The sequence below is a fragment of the Sciurus vulgaris genome, assembly GCF_902686455.1.
Source record: "Sciurus vulgaris genome assembly, chromosome: 13".
NCBI classification, from domain to species: Eukaryota; Metazoa; Chordata; class Mammalia; order Rodentia; family Sciuridae; genus Sciurus; species Sciurus vulgaris.
The window spans coordinates 83,707,876-83,723,638 of NC_136474.1; positions in this window are offsets into that span (position 1 = coordinate 83,707,876).

Sequence of the window (15,763 nt, forward strand, 5' to 3'; positions counted from 1 at the left end):
GAGAGGAGTGTCATATTCAGTGAACATGAATGAACCAGGGGCACTAAATTCCAGAATTTAATGGCAAAGACATCAAGTATGAAAGGATATATGTGAAAGATATTTTAAAGTAGAGTGGTAAATTATGGAAAGCAATATTGCGTATTGCCTCCTGGTGCACTTATACATAGTAAATACATATAGGACTGTTATTAAAATCAAGAGAACATTCCTCAGACTGCAAGTGAGGGAAACACTCCCAAAGAATTCCAAAGCCTTCATTGTATTTTTAATGCTTTATATTACAAGGTTTGTGGTAGATACCTAAGAGTTATTAATATTCTTTTACATTTTGTGTATCTGATATAGTTCATAATATAGCCTTATTTAAATGCAATGTGATGCACTTATTTGGAAAAAATACTGAGGAGAACATATTTTATTCTCTAAACTTCACACTACTGATGTGTGGCAGAGGGAATAGGAGCAGAGCAAGGGCAGGGTTTGGTGAAACACAGTGCTAAAATACTATTCTGGAATGAATGTGACTCAGGAATGTTCTAAAGCCAAGAGAGTTATCTGTTCAAATTACAGGCATAATTTGTAGAGGTAGGTCCTCATTGCATACTGCAAAATAGACTTCCCTGGCTTTGGGCCACAAAATTTGCCAATTTGTCATGCATCTTAGTTGAGAGTGGTGAGAACTTCCCCTTGATCATTTGTGTTTAATTCATACCTATGAATTTCTTGATCCATCTCAAGATTCAGTTACTATGATCACATTAGTGGGAAGAAACTTGTTTTTCAAACACTAAACATATACTTTATTTATGATATGCCTGTGCTCACATAGACCAAGGGATTTCATCACATAATGTTTTGTAATCCCTCAGAGTTATTTAAGGTGAGAAAAGAACTCTATTCAATATAAAGGGTGGAAAATGTGGATGAAATCAGAGATTTTGCTAAATTATTTTATTTCTAGATTAATGGATACAGAATGTTATGTATTTTCTGATGCATTTTCTATTACATTTAGTCTAAAATAGATACTTAGAGTGTTTTTCCTAATAATGACAATATTAATTCAGTGAGGAAATAACATTTTTTTCCTGTCAAACCAATAATTACTTAGAATGCTTTTTAGAAAACCAGATAAATATTAGTGATGCTCACTGACCTACCTACAGGAAAAACTTTGTTGGACCTTTTTAGTTTGACGGGGGAGTGCCACAGCACTGATTCCTGCCTCTTTCCCGTAATATGCTTTTAGAAGTTGTTCCTTTTCTTCTTTATAAAGTTACCTCTCTCAATAACAGTCTTCCACTTGTCCTTCATATAATCCCAGAGTTGGCTCTTGATCATGTAGGGCTCCCGGGATGCACAACTTAGAGAAGCCTAGTAAAACATCTCCTCTTATAACCACTGAAATGTTTTAAATGGCAAGTGGATAAACAACAGGGCATTCGATGTTCTCCATCAGACGGAGCCAGAGACCAAAGCGACTTATATCTATAGCGTGGAACAGCCCTTGGCAAATTCACCTTTTTGCTCTGATTCTATCCCTGCTGCACATGTTTGCCAGGTTAATCTTCTTTAAATATCACTTCTGTTATGTCACTTCTCTGGAAAAATGCCACTTGCCTCTTAAGTTAGAATTATTTGTTTTTTAGTTTGATTTTTTAATATTACAACATTGAAGCAAAATATCATAAGCATGCTTCAAAATGCTGCAAGTCTCTGATCATTACTGGGTAAGACCTTGGAATACAGTTGAAGCTGTGATCCTGAACCATAAGTAGAGATGGAGAAGGTGCTGCCTTTAAGATCTAAACTCTATCAGACCATAGTACATCACATCTCAGGCAGGAAGAAGAGCAAGGAGAAAATATTCTGAAGAAACCAAAAAAACAAAGAATGAAATAGAATGTCTTAGGAAATTTCCAGAAAATGGTACAGTATGAAAGCAAACCCTCTGTATCCCCAAATTGAGTGAACCACATCACTGAACCAAAACCAAGAAATGCACAACCACAATAACAGGAATAAAATTCTTAAAATTCTTGGGGAAATGGAATAAGCAGGTCACTTCCGCCTTTCCCAGGCCTCATGGTACGTCTGTCTGCTGCTTTTGGCCCTGGCCTTCCCTGGTCTGTCTCACCATTTGGAAGAAAGGGAGGCCAATAGAAAGGAAGCAGAAGAGTTTACTTTTCACTAGGACGATGACTTCTTTTCCAATAACAATAATAGTGACAATAGCCAACATTTATAGCATATATAAGCCAGAATGCAGACTGACACTTTGATCAGTCTCAAATCCCTTTGTTAATCTATTCTCAGGTAGTACAATTTTTTTGCCGCACTGATTACCACACACAGTCCATAGATCCTGACTACAGTAAGACAAATTTTTCTCTCATGAAATACCAAGTGCAAGCTGATCATTTACTGTCCTTTCCTCACCTCCCATTATGGTTTGAATGTTTTCCCCCAAAAGCATGTGTTGGAAACTTAATCCCCAATACAACAGCTTTGGGAGGTGGGGCTCCTGGGAGGTGATTGGGTCAGAGGACTGCACCCCTTTGAATGGAGCAGTGGTGATATGAAAGGACTAGAGGCTGAGTTCGGTCTTTGGCACGAGCAGGGGGTGGGCAGGGCCAGAGGCCCTCTCCAGGTACAACCTCTGATCAGGTACACACCTCCAGAATCAGGACAAATCATCTTTTGTTGTTTGTAAATTACCCAGTCTGTAGTATTTTATTCTGGTATCACAAAATGGACTAAGACACCTTCTAAGTCCAGATAATAAATAAAGAAAAAACAAACAGTTATTTAAGGTGTCCATAATACTAATCAAGTCCTTGTACATATTTCTGAGTGACAATGCATTTTGCACAGTAGCTCCACATTTAAGGTAAAAAAACCTAATACTTAAGTCTTGGTTATGCATTTCACAAACTGTGTGACTCAGATGTCACTTGATTTAGAACTGATATCTTTAAAATAGTCTTTAATAATACATTCATATTCTTGTTTGAAATAGAAGCGAATGGCTATGTTTAGTTGCTTTTTGAAGGTGGGTACAAGGCACATTTGACAATTCTGAGAAAGTGGAGAAAGTGTAACACAGCTTTTCAAATTGACTTTTCTCTCTGGTTTTCAGGGTTGTGATTTTGGCTGTCCTGGGAAGGTTAAAATTTCTGGTAGAACACACTGCCAAATAAACAGAAGGATTTTGTTGTCAAAAGTTGATTTACGATATGTGGATTTTCACTCCTTGAAAATGTTTACAGGACACATAGAGCCCATCGGTTCCACCCACACATTCTTTTTCCTTAGAGATGGTTAGGAACTGGCTGATAGCAAGAGCCAGATGGATAGGGTAAAGACGGAACAACTCGGTCTTTCTCCCAGTGTCTCTTTACATTTGATCCATGGCTTAGTTCTTTCTCTGGAGAGGCAAAAGTTCTGTTAGGTTTTAAGACTTTCCCAGTCTCTTCTATATAGAAAGTCACCAGTCTCTGCATTTGTAACAACAAATTAAAAACCCAGTTATTTGGTGATTATGTCCTTCTTGCCCTTTCTTTTAAAAACTGACAACTCCACTGCTTTGTCTTTTTTTTTTTTTTTTTAAGCAGTGCTGTAGGACGTAGGTTCTGATATCACAGACTCAAACTTAGCCGCTTGGGTTCAAGTCCAAGCTTTGCTGCAGTCCCTTGTGCAAACTTGTGCTACAACCCAGCATCTCCCTGCCTCCTCTGTGAAACAAGATAAAAATAATAGCACCCATATTAACAAATGTCAAACTTTTCAATAGATCCAGGATCACAAGAAGCACTCAAATAATATCAGATATTATTGTTGTAAGCAACAGTAATAATAATAAACTTCTTTCCTTATCCACACTGGTTCTCATCAAACTTGGAAAAAAAACAAAAACTTGGTAGGTGGAGGCGGGAGACTTTTTCTTTCTTTTTTAAATTTGTTCTGATTAGTTATACATGTCAGCAGAATGCATTTCAACTCATCATACACAAATGGAGCACAGCTTCTCATTTCTCTAGCTGTACACAGCAGTCACACCATTCATTCAATCGTGTATGTGCATCGGGTAATAATGTCCACCTCATTCTACCACCTTTCCCACCCCACACCCCCTTCCTTCCCCTCACTCCTCTCTGCCCAATCCAGAGTTCCTCCATTCTTCCTTAACCCCTGCCATAATGAATCAGCATCCCCATACTGTACTTTCTAGGTCAGGTGTAAGGGGGAGAGAAGACAGAAAGCATACAATCTTTCTGAATGATAATTTGAACTTGTGTGTGTGCATGTGCATTCTGTTTTTAGGAATTTCTGCTAAGAAAACAATCTGGTAAGCGCACTGAAAGTCAAACCCAGACTTTACATGTTGGGGCTAGCCTTAGAACCCGAATCCTGATCAAGTTGACTTTCCTGGGATGACCCACATCTAACCAAATGCCTGGCATAACAACAGAATCAAGGCCAGAATTCTTTGCTGGACATTTAATAAAAGAACAATAAATTTCATTTGTCATCCCTTAAATAATAAGGGCATTTAAATAATTATGGAAAATTCATTTAAATAAAATAGAAAGCTGACATTAAAAAATGACATATATTTCTATTTACTGGCAGGGAATATGCTCATTAGATGCAATTATATTAAAACAATGAAGCAAGTGGGAATACAGAACACAAAGCATGAGACCGTCTTTGTAAAGAAGGTATCTGTGTTCTAAGAATGTCCATGATGGATATGGTGTGGTGAAGTTGGCATAGCCACAGGAGGAGACAAGATTGGGCCTTGGAAGAATGGAGTTGGTTCTACGCAAAGGTCCCAGAAGGGGTCATCCATTCATGCAGGGCCACAGGGAACACCAGTGTGGTCAGGAGGCAGGAATGGAGAGGAAAGGGTTGGCCGTTGGGGGTTTCTGTGGGAAGGAAAGGCTGAGAGCAGAGTTTAGGATGGCCTCATTTGGATAATGCTGGCAGGTTTTGGCTATAGTGGGAGTCTCCAGTTGCTTGGTACCTGGACTAAGAGCAGGGGAAATGTTGGCTTACTCTCTGAGCGCTATATAAGAAGGGGATCAGGGTCACAGATTTGGGTTTGGTTGGTGGACACATAAAGATCAGCTATGGCTCAGCCCTCCACCCTGAGCCTTCTCCAAGAACTGACCTGGCCTGGGAGGGGCCGCAGCTCCCCAGTCTGAGGGGCAGCACGTGGGAGAGCATTAAGAATACAGAAAATGAAGAATCAACTTTTTATTTGTCAATTTTTTGAATTGTTTCTTTTGTTTCGATTTCCTGATTTTAGCTCTGATTTTAATTATTTCATGTCTTCTACTGCTTTTGGTGTTGATTTGTTCTTCTTTTTCTAGGACTTTGAAATGTAATGTTAGGTCATTTATTTGTTGTCTTTTTATTCTTTTGATGAATGAGCTCAATGCAATGAACTTTCCTCTTAGCATTGCCTTCATAGTGTCCCAGAGATTTTGCTATGTTGTATCGGTGCTCTCACTAAATACAGTTAGCTCATACTAGACAAGGTGCCAAAAACATGTTGGAGAAAAGATAGCCTATTCAACAAATGGTGCTGGGAAAACTGGAAATCTATATGCAGTAAAATGAAATTAAACCTCTATCTCTCACTCTGTACAAAACTCAACTCAAAATGGATCAAAGATTTAGGTACTAGACCAGAGACCCTGCACCTAAAAGAAGAAAAAGCAGGCCCAAATCTTTATCATGTCCACTTAGGACCTGACTTCCTTAACAAGATTCCCCTTGTTAATAATATATTTTCTAAATTGCATACTCAATCATGTGTTAATTTTTAAGTAAAAGGAAACACTTTTAGGCACATATTTGAAAATTTATATATATTATAATTTGTGTGTGTATGTGTATATATATATATATACATATGTATACATGTATATTATTTGTGTGTGTGTATGCACACACACACAGATACACCTACACACACATGAATATCAATGCATATATAAACCACTGGGAATGAAGACTCCATTGGTTGGCTCCACTAAAATTTGGGAGACAAAGGTTGATAAAGAAAACAGGTTATTCAAAATGGGCCTTGAGGAAGACAGAGACCGTTTCTTTGTTTTTTATTTGCATATAGTTTATTCTTACAAGATATATGGCTACATAATCAAATCTCTCCATTGAGATCAACACTTTAAATGGCGTGGCCAGAATCCCTGGGAGAATATAAAGCAATGTACATTATTAGACTGCTTTCTATGTATTTTCTATATTTCAAATTGAAAATTAAGGTATCTGTTGTTTGGGGAACTGACAAGAAATCAGAGCAGATGATTAGGCAAACTAAGATTCCTGTCAGGGTCCAAAAGGTTCTCCTGGTATAGGGCCAGTTGAGGTTCTGGACCCACCATGCCTTACAGCATAATGAAGTCAAGCATGTGCTAGGGGAAGTCATTTTTAGGCAAAAACTAAAGTCCGAGTGGCCAAAGTTTTAGACTTTTTTTTTTCATTAAAAATCATAAATTTACATAGGGCAATGTTGCTCGATTCATTCTGTTATTTTTTCCCTTCCCCCCACCCTCCCACCTCTCTTTTCCCTTTATACAGTCCTTCTTTCTTCCATTCTTACCACCCTCCTTATCCCTAACCCTAAACCTAACCCTAACCCTAACGCTAACCCCTCCTACCCCCCCATTATATGTCCTCATCCGCTTATCAGCGAGATCATTCATCCTTCAGTTTTTTTGAGAGACCGTTTCTATCTCAAATCTCCATATTCAGGAGGCTCAGGGGCATGAACAGCTTTTATGAGAGGAGACAGGCTACAGTGTGACAAAGGCAGGAAATATACCTATTTAGCTTTAGCTAGGCAGTTTTAGTCTGAAATGTGTTATGGGTGGTTTCCAAGGCACCTGCCAGGGCTCAGCCCCTCAGTCTCCACTCTTAGCAGGAGGAAACTCCACATGCAGAAAAGCAGTGATCAGGAAGATGCTTTTAATTTTAAAGGGGCTCTATTTAACATATACAAACAAATGTGCGTGTATGTATGATACAAGTGTGAGAGCGTATATGTATGTGAGTGAATATATAATATGTGCAAAAACAATAGAGTCATGTGTTAAGATCAAAGGTATGGAGCGTATACACATGAACAGCAAGATAGATTGGAGGATAACAGAGTAGATGCTGTCCTCACTGTTCTTACTTGCTCTCTTCATATTTTTGTGGCCTGTAATGTCTTATGAGATAATATAATATTTTAGAATAAAAGTACTAAATAAACCAAGAAACAGAAACATTAAATGTGACTCTTGTTGTTTATCTTGGCTGAGTACTGTGCTACAGACTTAATATGCTTTCTGTAACCTGTTTTGTTGCTACTCATAAGACACTATCTTTTGTAGTAAACTACTTAAGGCATCCATCAACCTTTTGTTTTAAAACTTTAAGGAAAAACGAGTATTAGAAATATAGCCCAGGATGCAGTCTGGGTGGGGACAATAAGTATGCTGATGTTTCCTGAATTCTTCAATGGATAACAGGAGAGAACAGATTTTAACCTGTATTTTATTCTGCCTTCTCTGTCAATACAAAAGTTCTTCAGGGGCTAAGGAAAGTTATATCAGATGAAGTTAGAAGGCAAAGACTTTATTCAAAGACTTTTGTACTAGAAGAAAGACTGAACTCAATTTTGCTGAAACAAAAGTGGGAAAATTTTTAATATGGAGTGAGTTGGTAGAAAATTCCTGTAGTATATTGGGGAGGTTGATCTTTGTGAAGGTTAGAGTCTATCTGTGTGTACTGATCGTTGCTTATCAATTATAGCTCTCCACCTCCCACAGAGACTGGGAGGTGGAGACTTGCTGTTTTCTTTTCTAAGCATGAGCTTTAAGATTCTTTATTTTGTGCAATACCCTTTGAAAATATTTTATTGGTGGAATTATAATCATACATAATAGTAGGCTTCACTGTGAATACTCATATCTATATGTGGCATAAGTTGGTCTATTTCATTGGAAAGAGATAGGTTTCTGATATTTGAGGAACACATTCCTGGGTTATAAAATTGATAAGAGGCTGGAAGAAGATTTACCTTTTTAAGGGAAGAGAAAAAACTTATAATGGAAATCTTTCTAAATGCTCTAAGAAAAGGGAACTCAGGGTTGGGCACAGGGGCACACACCTGTGGCTCAGGAGATTAAGGCAGGAGGATTGCAAGTTCAAACCCAGCCTCAGCAATTTAGTGAGCCCCTAAGCAATTTAGCGAGACCCTGTCTTAAAGTTGAAAAAATAAAAATGATAGGGGCTGTGATAAGCACCCCTCGGTTCAATCCCTGGTGCCAAAAAAAAAAAAAAAAAAAAAAAAGTGTGGGGAACTCAGGAACCCAGCGTCAGGAAGAAAGCTGCCTAATGTTCAGTTCAGCAGAGGGGAACTTTCTGGACACCTTGGTCACAGGCAAAGAAGGGAGAATAAACACTGATAAGGAGAAATTGGAGATGAAAATGAGAGGATTGTAAGAAAGCATGACTGCAGTAAGTACACTTAAACATCCTGCTCTCTGGGTGAAAGCGTAGCTCAGTGTAAAGCATGTGCCCAGCATGTGCGAGGGTCTGTGTTCCATCCCCAGTACTGCACCAAACATGTTTTAATGCTGTATATAAATTACATTAAATACAATCAACATATTTTGTATATGAGCTTTCTCAACATTCATCAATGATTCCTAATGAGTTATCAAGATCAGAAAAGAATTCAGAAAAAGCAAGTTAGAAAAAATGGTTTATTAAGGCTAGAATATCATTTTTTCAAAACCAATTCTGTCATTTTGAACTCAAACGTAATAAATTTCCAGACTTCAAATTAGCATGTCTGTAACCCAATTGGAGATCAGATCCCGAGATGTGCAACGCCCCCTGACTTCCCAAGCTCAGTTTACAGCAACTGCACCGTGCAGGCCCCGTGCCCAGGAGGACATTAGCCGTAGGCCTCTCTCCGTTACAGGTCATACCGGATCCATGAAAAATCCCCCACTCACCACTCCTGAGGGAGGACCCTGGAGAGGCTGCCATCACCAGCATGTATGGTAGCTGAGTCCTCCTCTCCGGCCTTCCGCTCCTTCCCGTGCTCTGTTCTCACAGGTAACAAAAGCATTCATTCATTTCTTCTGAGGTGCTGGGAATTGAACCCAGGCCCTGTGCATGCTAAGCAAGTGCTCTACCCCTGAACGATATTCCTAGCTCCAGAGCTTTTCTTTAAAAGGCAAGTCAGTTCCTGTCATTCCTCCAGTGAACAGTCACCCCTTTCCTTTAGCTCAGTCATCTGATTTTTCTTAGTGATGGATCAGGCTCAGCCTGGCTCTTCTGTCTTCCACTCCTTCCTGTCTTTCTTTTGTTCTCCACTTTCTGGTATTTATAGGGATGCCAGGTTGGATCGGGCCTTTCAGTTGCTACTGCTTCTCTTTCAGTGTTCCTCCTCTCAGTACCTGCCTGTCAGGCTCCATCCATTCATCTACCGTCATGAGAAAGGAAGATCCATGGTAGCAGTTTTTCACTTTGTTCACTCATGTATCCCCAGTATTTATACCTGGCAAAGAGGGAACAAGAGAATGAGCAGTAATTCACTTTTCTGCCCCACTTTCATAACAAATTTCATGCCTCTCTTCATGCAAGTTCATGCTTGATAACTGGAAATTGTCTCAGGGGTTGAGCACCAGAGGGTATTTTCCATCAGACTTGTGTATGTGTGAGTGTGTGCTTTGCAATAAAACCCTTAGAAAATTAGACTGCATCAGTATTATTCAACCTGGGTAACGTTGTGGGGGTGTGGACTGACAAAACCAGAGTTGATATATATATATTCAGAATTTAAGAATAGAAACAAGTCTTAGGGATATAACACTCCGCTTTTAGTCTTTTTCTCTCCCTTTTTCTTGTAGGTTTTAGCAGGAGACATTTAACCCAGTGCTATTGTGAAAAAAAAGTCCATAAATCATCTCTCTCTCTCTCTCTCTCTCTCCTTTTTTTTTTTTTTTTTTTTTGGTGGTGGTGGTGGGGGGAGATCTTCTCTAACGCACTGCATGATGGCCTGAATGGGAAATTCATTTGACAAATTGGCATTTGCCACATCCATGAACATAGTCAGCCTGAACACAAGCAGCCCTTTACCCAGTATTGCTCCTGAGGAATCATGTGAAGTGCCTGGAAGCTAACAAAGAGATGAATTCCCAAAGAGCTGTGAGTTCAGAAATCATTTTGCATGATTTTTATTTGTAAAATCTTTTTCTGCCATCAACATTACTTAGAAATGATGAAGGGATAGTACTTTTACAACTAGAATTTAAACATGCTACTGAAATGTGTATTTTTGAATCATCAGAGGAAGTATTTTTTATTTTCTTAATTTTGAAATTCATACTTGAGTAACAGTCAAATCATACAATTAGGTAGTGATTTTGCAACATCTGAATTTTTTAAAGTTTTCTTTCTCTTGCCTCTATCTTATCATCTAACTCCTCTCCCTTTATTGACCCTTTAGTGAGAACAAATCACAGACATTACCAAGAGAGGGAGAAGATACAATCCAAAATCGCTGGAAGAGAGATTACAAGGATGGTCATCCACAGGTTTAATTTCTTCTCAGATGTAAGAAGGGATGTTTTAGTAAAGGGCAAAAGAAATTTATTTCTTATTATTTACTCATAACTTCTTTCATGCACAAATATTTGAGACCGTACACACAAGGACACACAACACTAAAACATAAGTGGGATTGTAGAATCAGAGTGAATGAAGGAAATCAAAATCTGGGAAAGAAACATATATGCTAATGGCTATTGTGGTGAACTTCTAATTTTATTTTTGAAGAAATGGAGACCCCCATTATTCAAACAGTTTTTATTATCATAGAATAAGAAGCCTGTCAGTTAAGAGATACTATAAATTAACTTTAAAATTACTTTGAATCACTGGAAAAATACCCATTCAGCTTTCACTGAAAGTTAGATTGTTGAACTGTTTCATAGTTAGGATGCTAGATTGACATAATAGCATGCACAGGGCAGGAACACTGGGGGGTCAGCAACTAGAAGATTTTTGTCATTTAGTTGTATATAAACCAGGACAAACATTTTGCAGGTATTGCTGATACATTTTTGTCTTGTTCTTAATGAGCCAAGGAGCACAATAGAAACAACAACAACAAAACGCCCTTTACAGCACTGAAGTTTTGAGTGTTTCTTTCTAAGCACTTCACATTTTTAAATGTATTAAATTCCTTTAATACATGCATCATCAGATTCCCCATTTTATAGGTAAGAAAACTGAGGCATGAAACAGTTGAGTATCTTGCAGGAGATTTATTCAGTTGGGAAGTGACAGAATTCAGATCTCTTAATGTTTATTATATTCATGACTTTACAGAGACAGCCTCTTACTGATGTCTGACTTCTAGAGAATGCAGAATGAAATAGAACAGGAAAACTCATATTATTGTCTGTGTTATAACTTTCAACTTTGTAGAACAAAATTTGAGGGAAGAAGGGCAAAGCTGATGTCTGTTTTTAAGCTTAAACCTCCAGGGAGCTCAGCAGGATAGAACATACTCTGGAAATGGAAGGTGACATTGCGAGGTCCCTGTTTATTTAGACCATTTAGATTTGTTTCATCTTCCAGACTACCCAGGAAGCAGGTTGGGCTAGTATTCACCAATATATGTAGAGTTATCCTGCTCAACCTAGGAAAATGTCACCCGCATTGCGTGCTGTATCTCTCCTTGTGTGGAGCCACACATACTGCCATGGCCTTGCCTTTACCGCAGCCTTGCCCAGTCTTTCATGCATAAGGTGAGCAGGAGATCTGTTGCGATACTGATAAGCAATTATGCAAATGTGTTTGTACTGGGATATTGAGGATCATTCTGCTAACTAGCATCCAGGTGTCTCTTTAAAATTGAGATCAGTAATGAAGAGCATGGTGTGTTCTGCTTCATTACACCAATTGATTTGTGCCTTTTAGAGAAATGAGCTTGCAGGTCACTTCACTTATCACTCTCCCAACTGAACAGATTATAGAAATTGTACATAATGCCTCGCATTTCATTTTCAACTTTGTTTTGCCATCTTTTAACTCTTCCCTACTTAGAATGCATGTATGTTTATGGAATATAATATCACTACTGAAATAGTCATGATTTTGTCTTTTTAGCCTGTAATTCAAAAATTTTCAAAAGCAAGTGACATTTGGCAAAAAATTATACATTAAATACTTTAGTGTAGTTCTTTAACCTTATCTTTTACTTAACATAAACAAGATATACAGTATGAAAGATGAATTACAAAGTATAAAATGGATAAAGTAGGATTGAGAAGTAAAGAAGAAGCAAACATACCTTGGCCACTCTCGACACTGTTGCTGTAATTGAGCATAGAATTTAGCTCTTATCTTGCTGTAGCTATGGAGAAAATGGGAATGTAATTACTTATAGAACTTATCTACTTGTGTCCATAGCAACCTACATGCATCTCTAGCATTGAACTCATTGCATTGTCTTAAAATTAACTTTTCTTGTTGTCTGTGTCTCACTAGATTGACTTCCTTGAGGTTAGAGACTCCATTTGCACAAAAGTTTCTCCAAAAAAAAACCTCAACCCCACATCACCCCACATAATAGGATTCATTGACCAATAAGACAGAAATAATGCAAGTTTTCAGGGACAATACAGATTTTTCTATTTATTCAATCTGAAGTGAAATCTTTTCATTGGGTTCATTGGGTGAGACAGCTGGCAGTGTTCTGAACCACCGTTATGCTTCGAGCATAGCACACTGAAACCCAAATATCTGTTAATTTGCAGCTGAAATACTATACATAGATTTATGGGGTATGGATTTACAGTGGTGTCCCATTGACCCTGAAGATTCTGGAGGGCCACAGAATTCACCAAGGTGTGAGAAAGCAATGGCAACTTTTGATCCTTTAGATCACAAATCATTTTTTAAGTGAGTGTTCTTGCATCCAACTTACATGCTGTTTCTGCATAAAAGTACCCTGGGAAAAAATTGCATTGCTAAACAAACAAGCTTTGAAAATCACAGACCTGGATAATTAGATGAACACTGTAGGCCTTGGCCATGAAATTTCTTAACCTGGGGTTCTTTTCATTGGAATAAATATGAGGATTGTGTGCCTTAGAAATTCTGATTTATCAAGTGTGAGACAGAGCAAGGATACCTCTACTTAAAGAAAAAAAAATCAAAGAAGTTCTTCAGGGATTCTTCTGCTGCCTGGGTGTAGGCATGCCCCTCACCTCAGCTGCTTTCTAATGATGAGTTCTTTCCCAGAGCCTGTGGAGGCCCAGCCTGCTCCTGGTCAGAGTGCATTGTATTGTTCTCCTGGTTTGTTTATATTACCTGCACATATGGGGTGCATGGTGCCAATTCTTAGGGGTGAAAATAATTAGTTTTGACTCATATGGAGATCATTTCCAGTTAGGTACTTTGCATTCCTCACATTTAGTTTCCAACTTTTGTTTTGCTATCTTTCAACTCTCTCCTATTTAGAATATATTTGTGGAATATAGTTTCACTACTAATACTCATGACTTTGTCACTATCAATTGGCACCTGAATGAGTGAGACCCAGGAGAGTAAGTTCTGTGTTTTTCCTCTCATGACAAAGTTGTTTACTTTTGTCTTATAGGAATAAAACAGAATACCAGTCAGAATGCATTTAGTTTGGGAATAAATTGCAATAAGTAAAATAAAATGTGAGAAGATAGTAAAATTGCACTGAACAGGGGAAAGGACTTTCAACCATGAAGTGATTGTTATTTTCAGACTACCATTGTATACAGCATTTGCTTTGCTCTGCATAATTAAGAGCCTTAAGCAAATATTTAAACTGTATTGCCACATACTTCCATTCTTGAGAAAATCTAACCCAAGGATTGGTGGGTGAGTTAACATCCAACATTCTAAACATTGAATTGTTTGGTAGATGTCAGTTTCCACTGTGAGAAGCAAATAGAGATGGTGCAAATTTACATGGTTTTATGGAAGCATGTAGGAAATCTGAAATGTAAAAACATCGCCCACTCATGTTTATGGCCTATAATGTATGACCTGAAAAGATAGAGTCAACATTGTAGTAACATTTTATTATCAATTATAATGGTTCGTATATGTTTAGCTCTTAATTTGGGACAATCACTGTCCTAAATGCTTCAATGATATTCTACCCTTAATACCGACTATACCCTATGAGGTTGATGTGCTATTATTTTCCCAATTTAGAAATAGAGAAGTTGACCTTTATAGAGGCTAACTATTAAATGGCAGAACTGAGATTTGAATGCACGCAATGACATTCAAAGTCTTTCTTTAACTCATGGGAGAAAAATGAACACCTGGGTTGCAACTGTTGATTATTTCTCTGATTAGAAAGTATCAATGAAAATGTTTAAGAAATTGTAGGAACCAAATAAAACATTACATGCAATAGCAGTAATGGCTTGAGAAGACTTGTTGTATTTTTAAAGATAGTTCTATAATATACATGCAATACTAATCATTCTAATTGCTCATTAAGTGTTGTTGATTATTTAATCTGACTGAGATTTTTTATTTTTAGTATTTTAGAGAAGGAAATAAAATTTTTAGTCCTGAAAACCTTTTGATAGCAAATATCTTTAAAATCAACTGAAATTTGATGATCTTTAGCTTTTGATCTTACATTTTTATTGGTGTGGTATAGTCATACATAATAGTGGAATTAATTATGCCAAATTTGTACATGCATATAACATAAATCCATAAATCACATTCCACAGTACCTTTATAATGGAAGTCTGAACCTTGGGCATGGTTAAAAAAATTAATGAATAAAGTTGGTTCTTGTCCTTTAAGTGCAAGTATAAGAGCCTCCAGCGCACGACTGTGTCCTGCTCCTAGGTTTTATTCCTGATTTCCTCTCTGCCTTTGACAGACATCTGGCTTTGGTTCTCATTCTGGGATTGTTCTCTATCTTTCCCCAATTACAAAAAAAAAAAAAAAAAAAAACAAAAAAAAAAAAAGAGAACACAATTTTTGCTCTGTCTCAAGCTTCCAACTTAAGAGTGTGATTGAAGTTGGTGTCAGGAGGAGCAACTATATTAACTGGTTCCTAGGAGGAAGGCTCTAATTAAACTCTGCAAAGATTCATAGATTATGAATTGGATATCTAATATCATAAAGGCCATTTCCTGCTTTGCTCACTAATAAATTCATTTGCAGTCATTGTGGGGAACCAATTTTCTTTCTTTTCTGCACAATTACCATTCCTGAAAGATTTCACAAAACAGTCCTGCATTGACATGACAGGCCACTCTGCAGTTCTTCTGTCACTGGTCTGAACTCTACCTTTGCTTCAGAGTGGGTGTGTTTAAAGGGCCTTATACTTCTAAGGAACCAGTCTCATCTACTATTCCTTTTATCTTTTACTGACCTAGAGAAGAAGCTCCACAACAGAATAAAGAAAAAAAAAAAAAAAGACATGATTAAATACATTTTCAAAGGAAACAGTGGTTTAGGGGGACCATTTCTGACAAGTTCCTGAGATTTAATTATATGTTTATTGGAAATTAGTTCATGATTATTAGCACATTGGGATTGTGAAATAGATGGAGTTAATTTGACTTAAGATTTATCATCATTGTTTTTACCATCTTTAAATTATTTAACAATTAAGAAAATGAATGAAATAAGAAAATGATTTAACAATCAT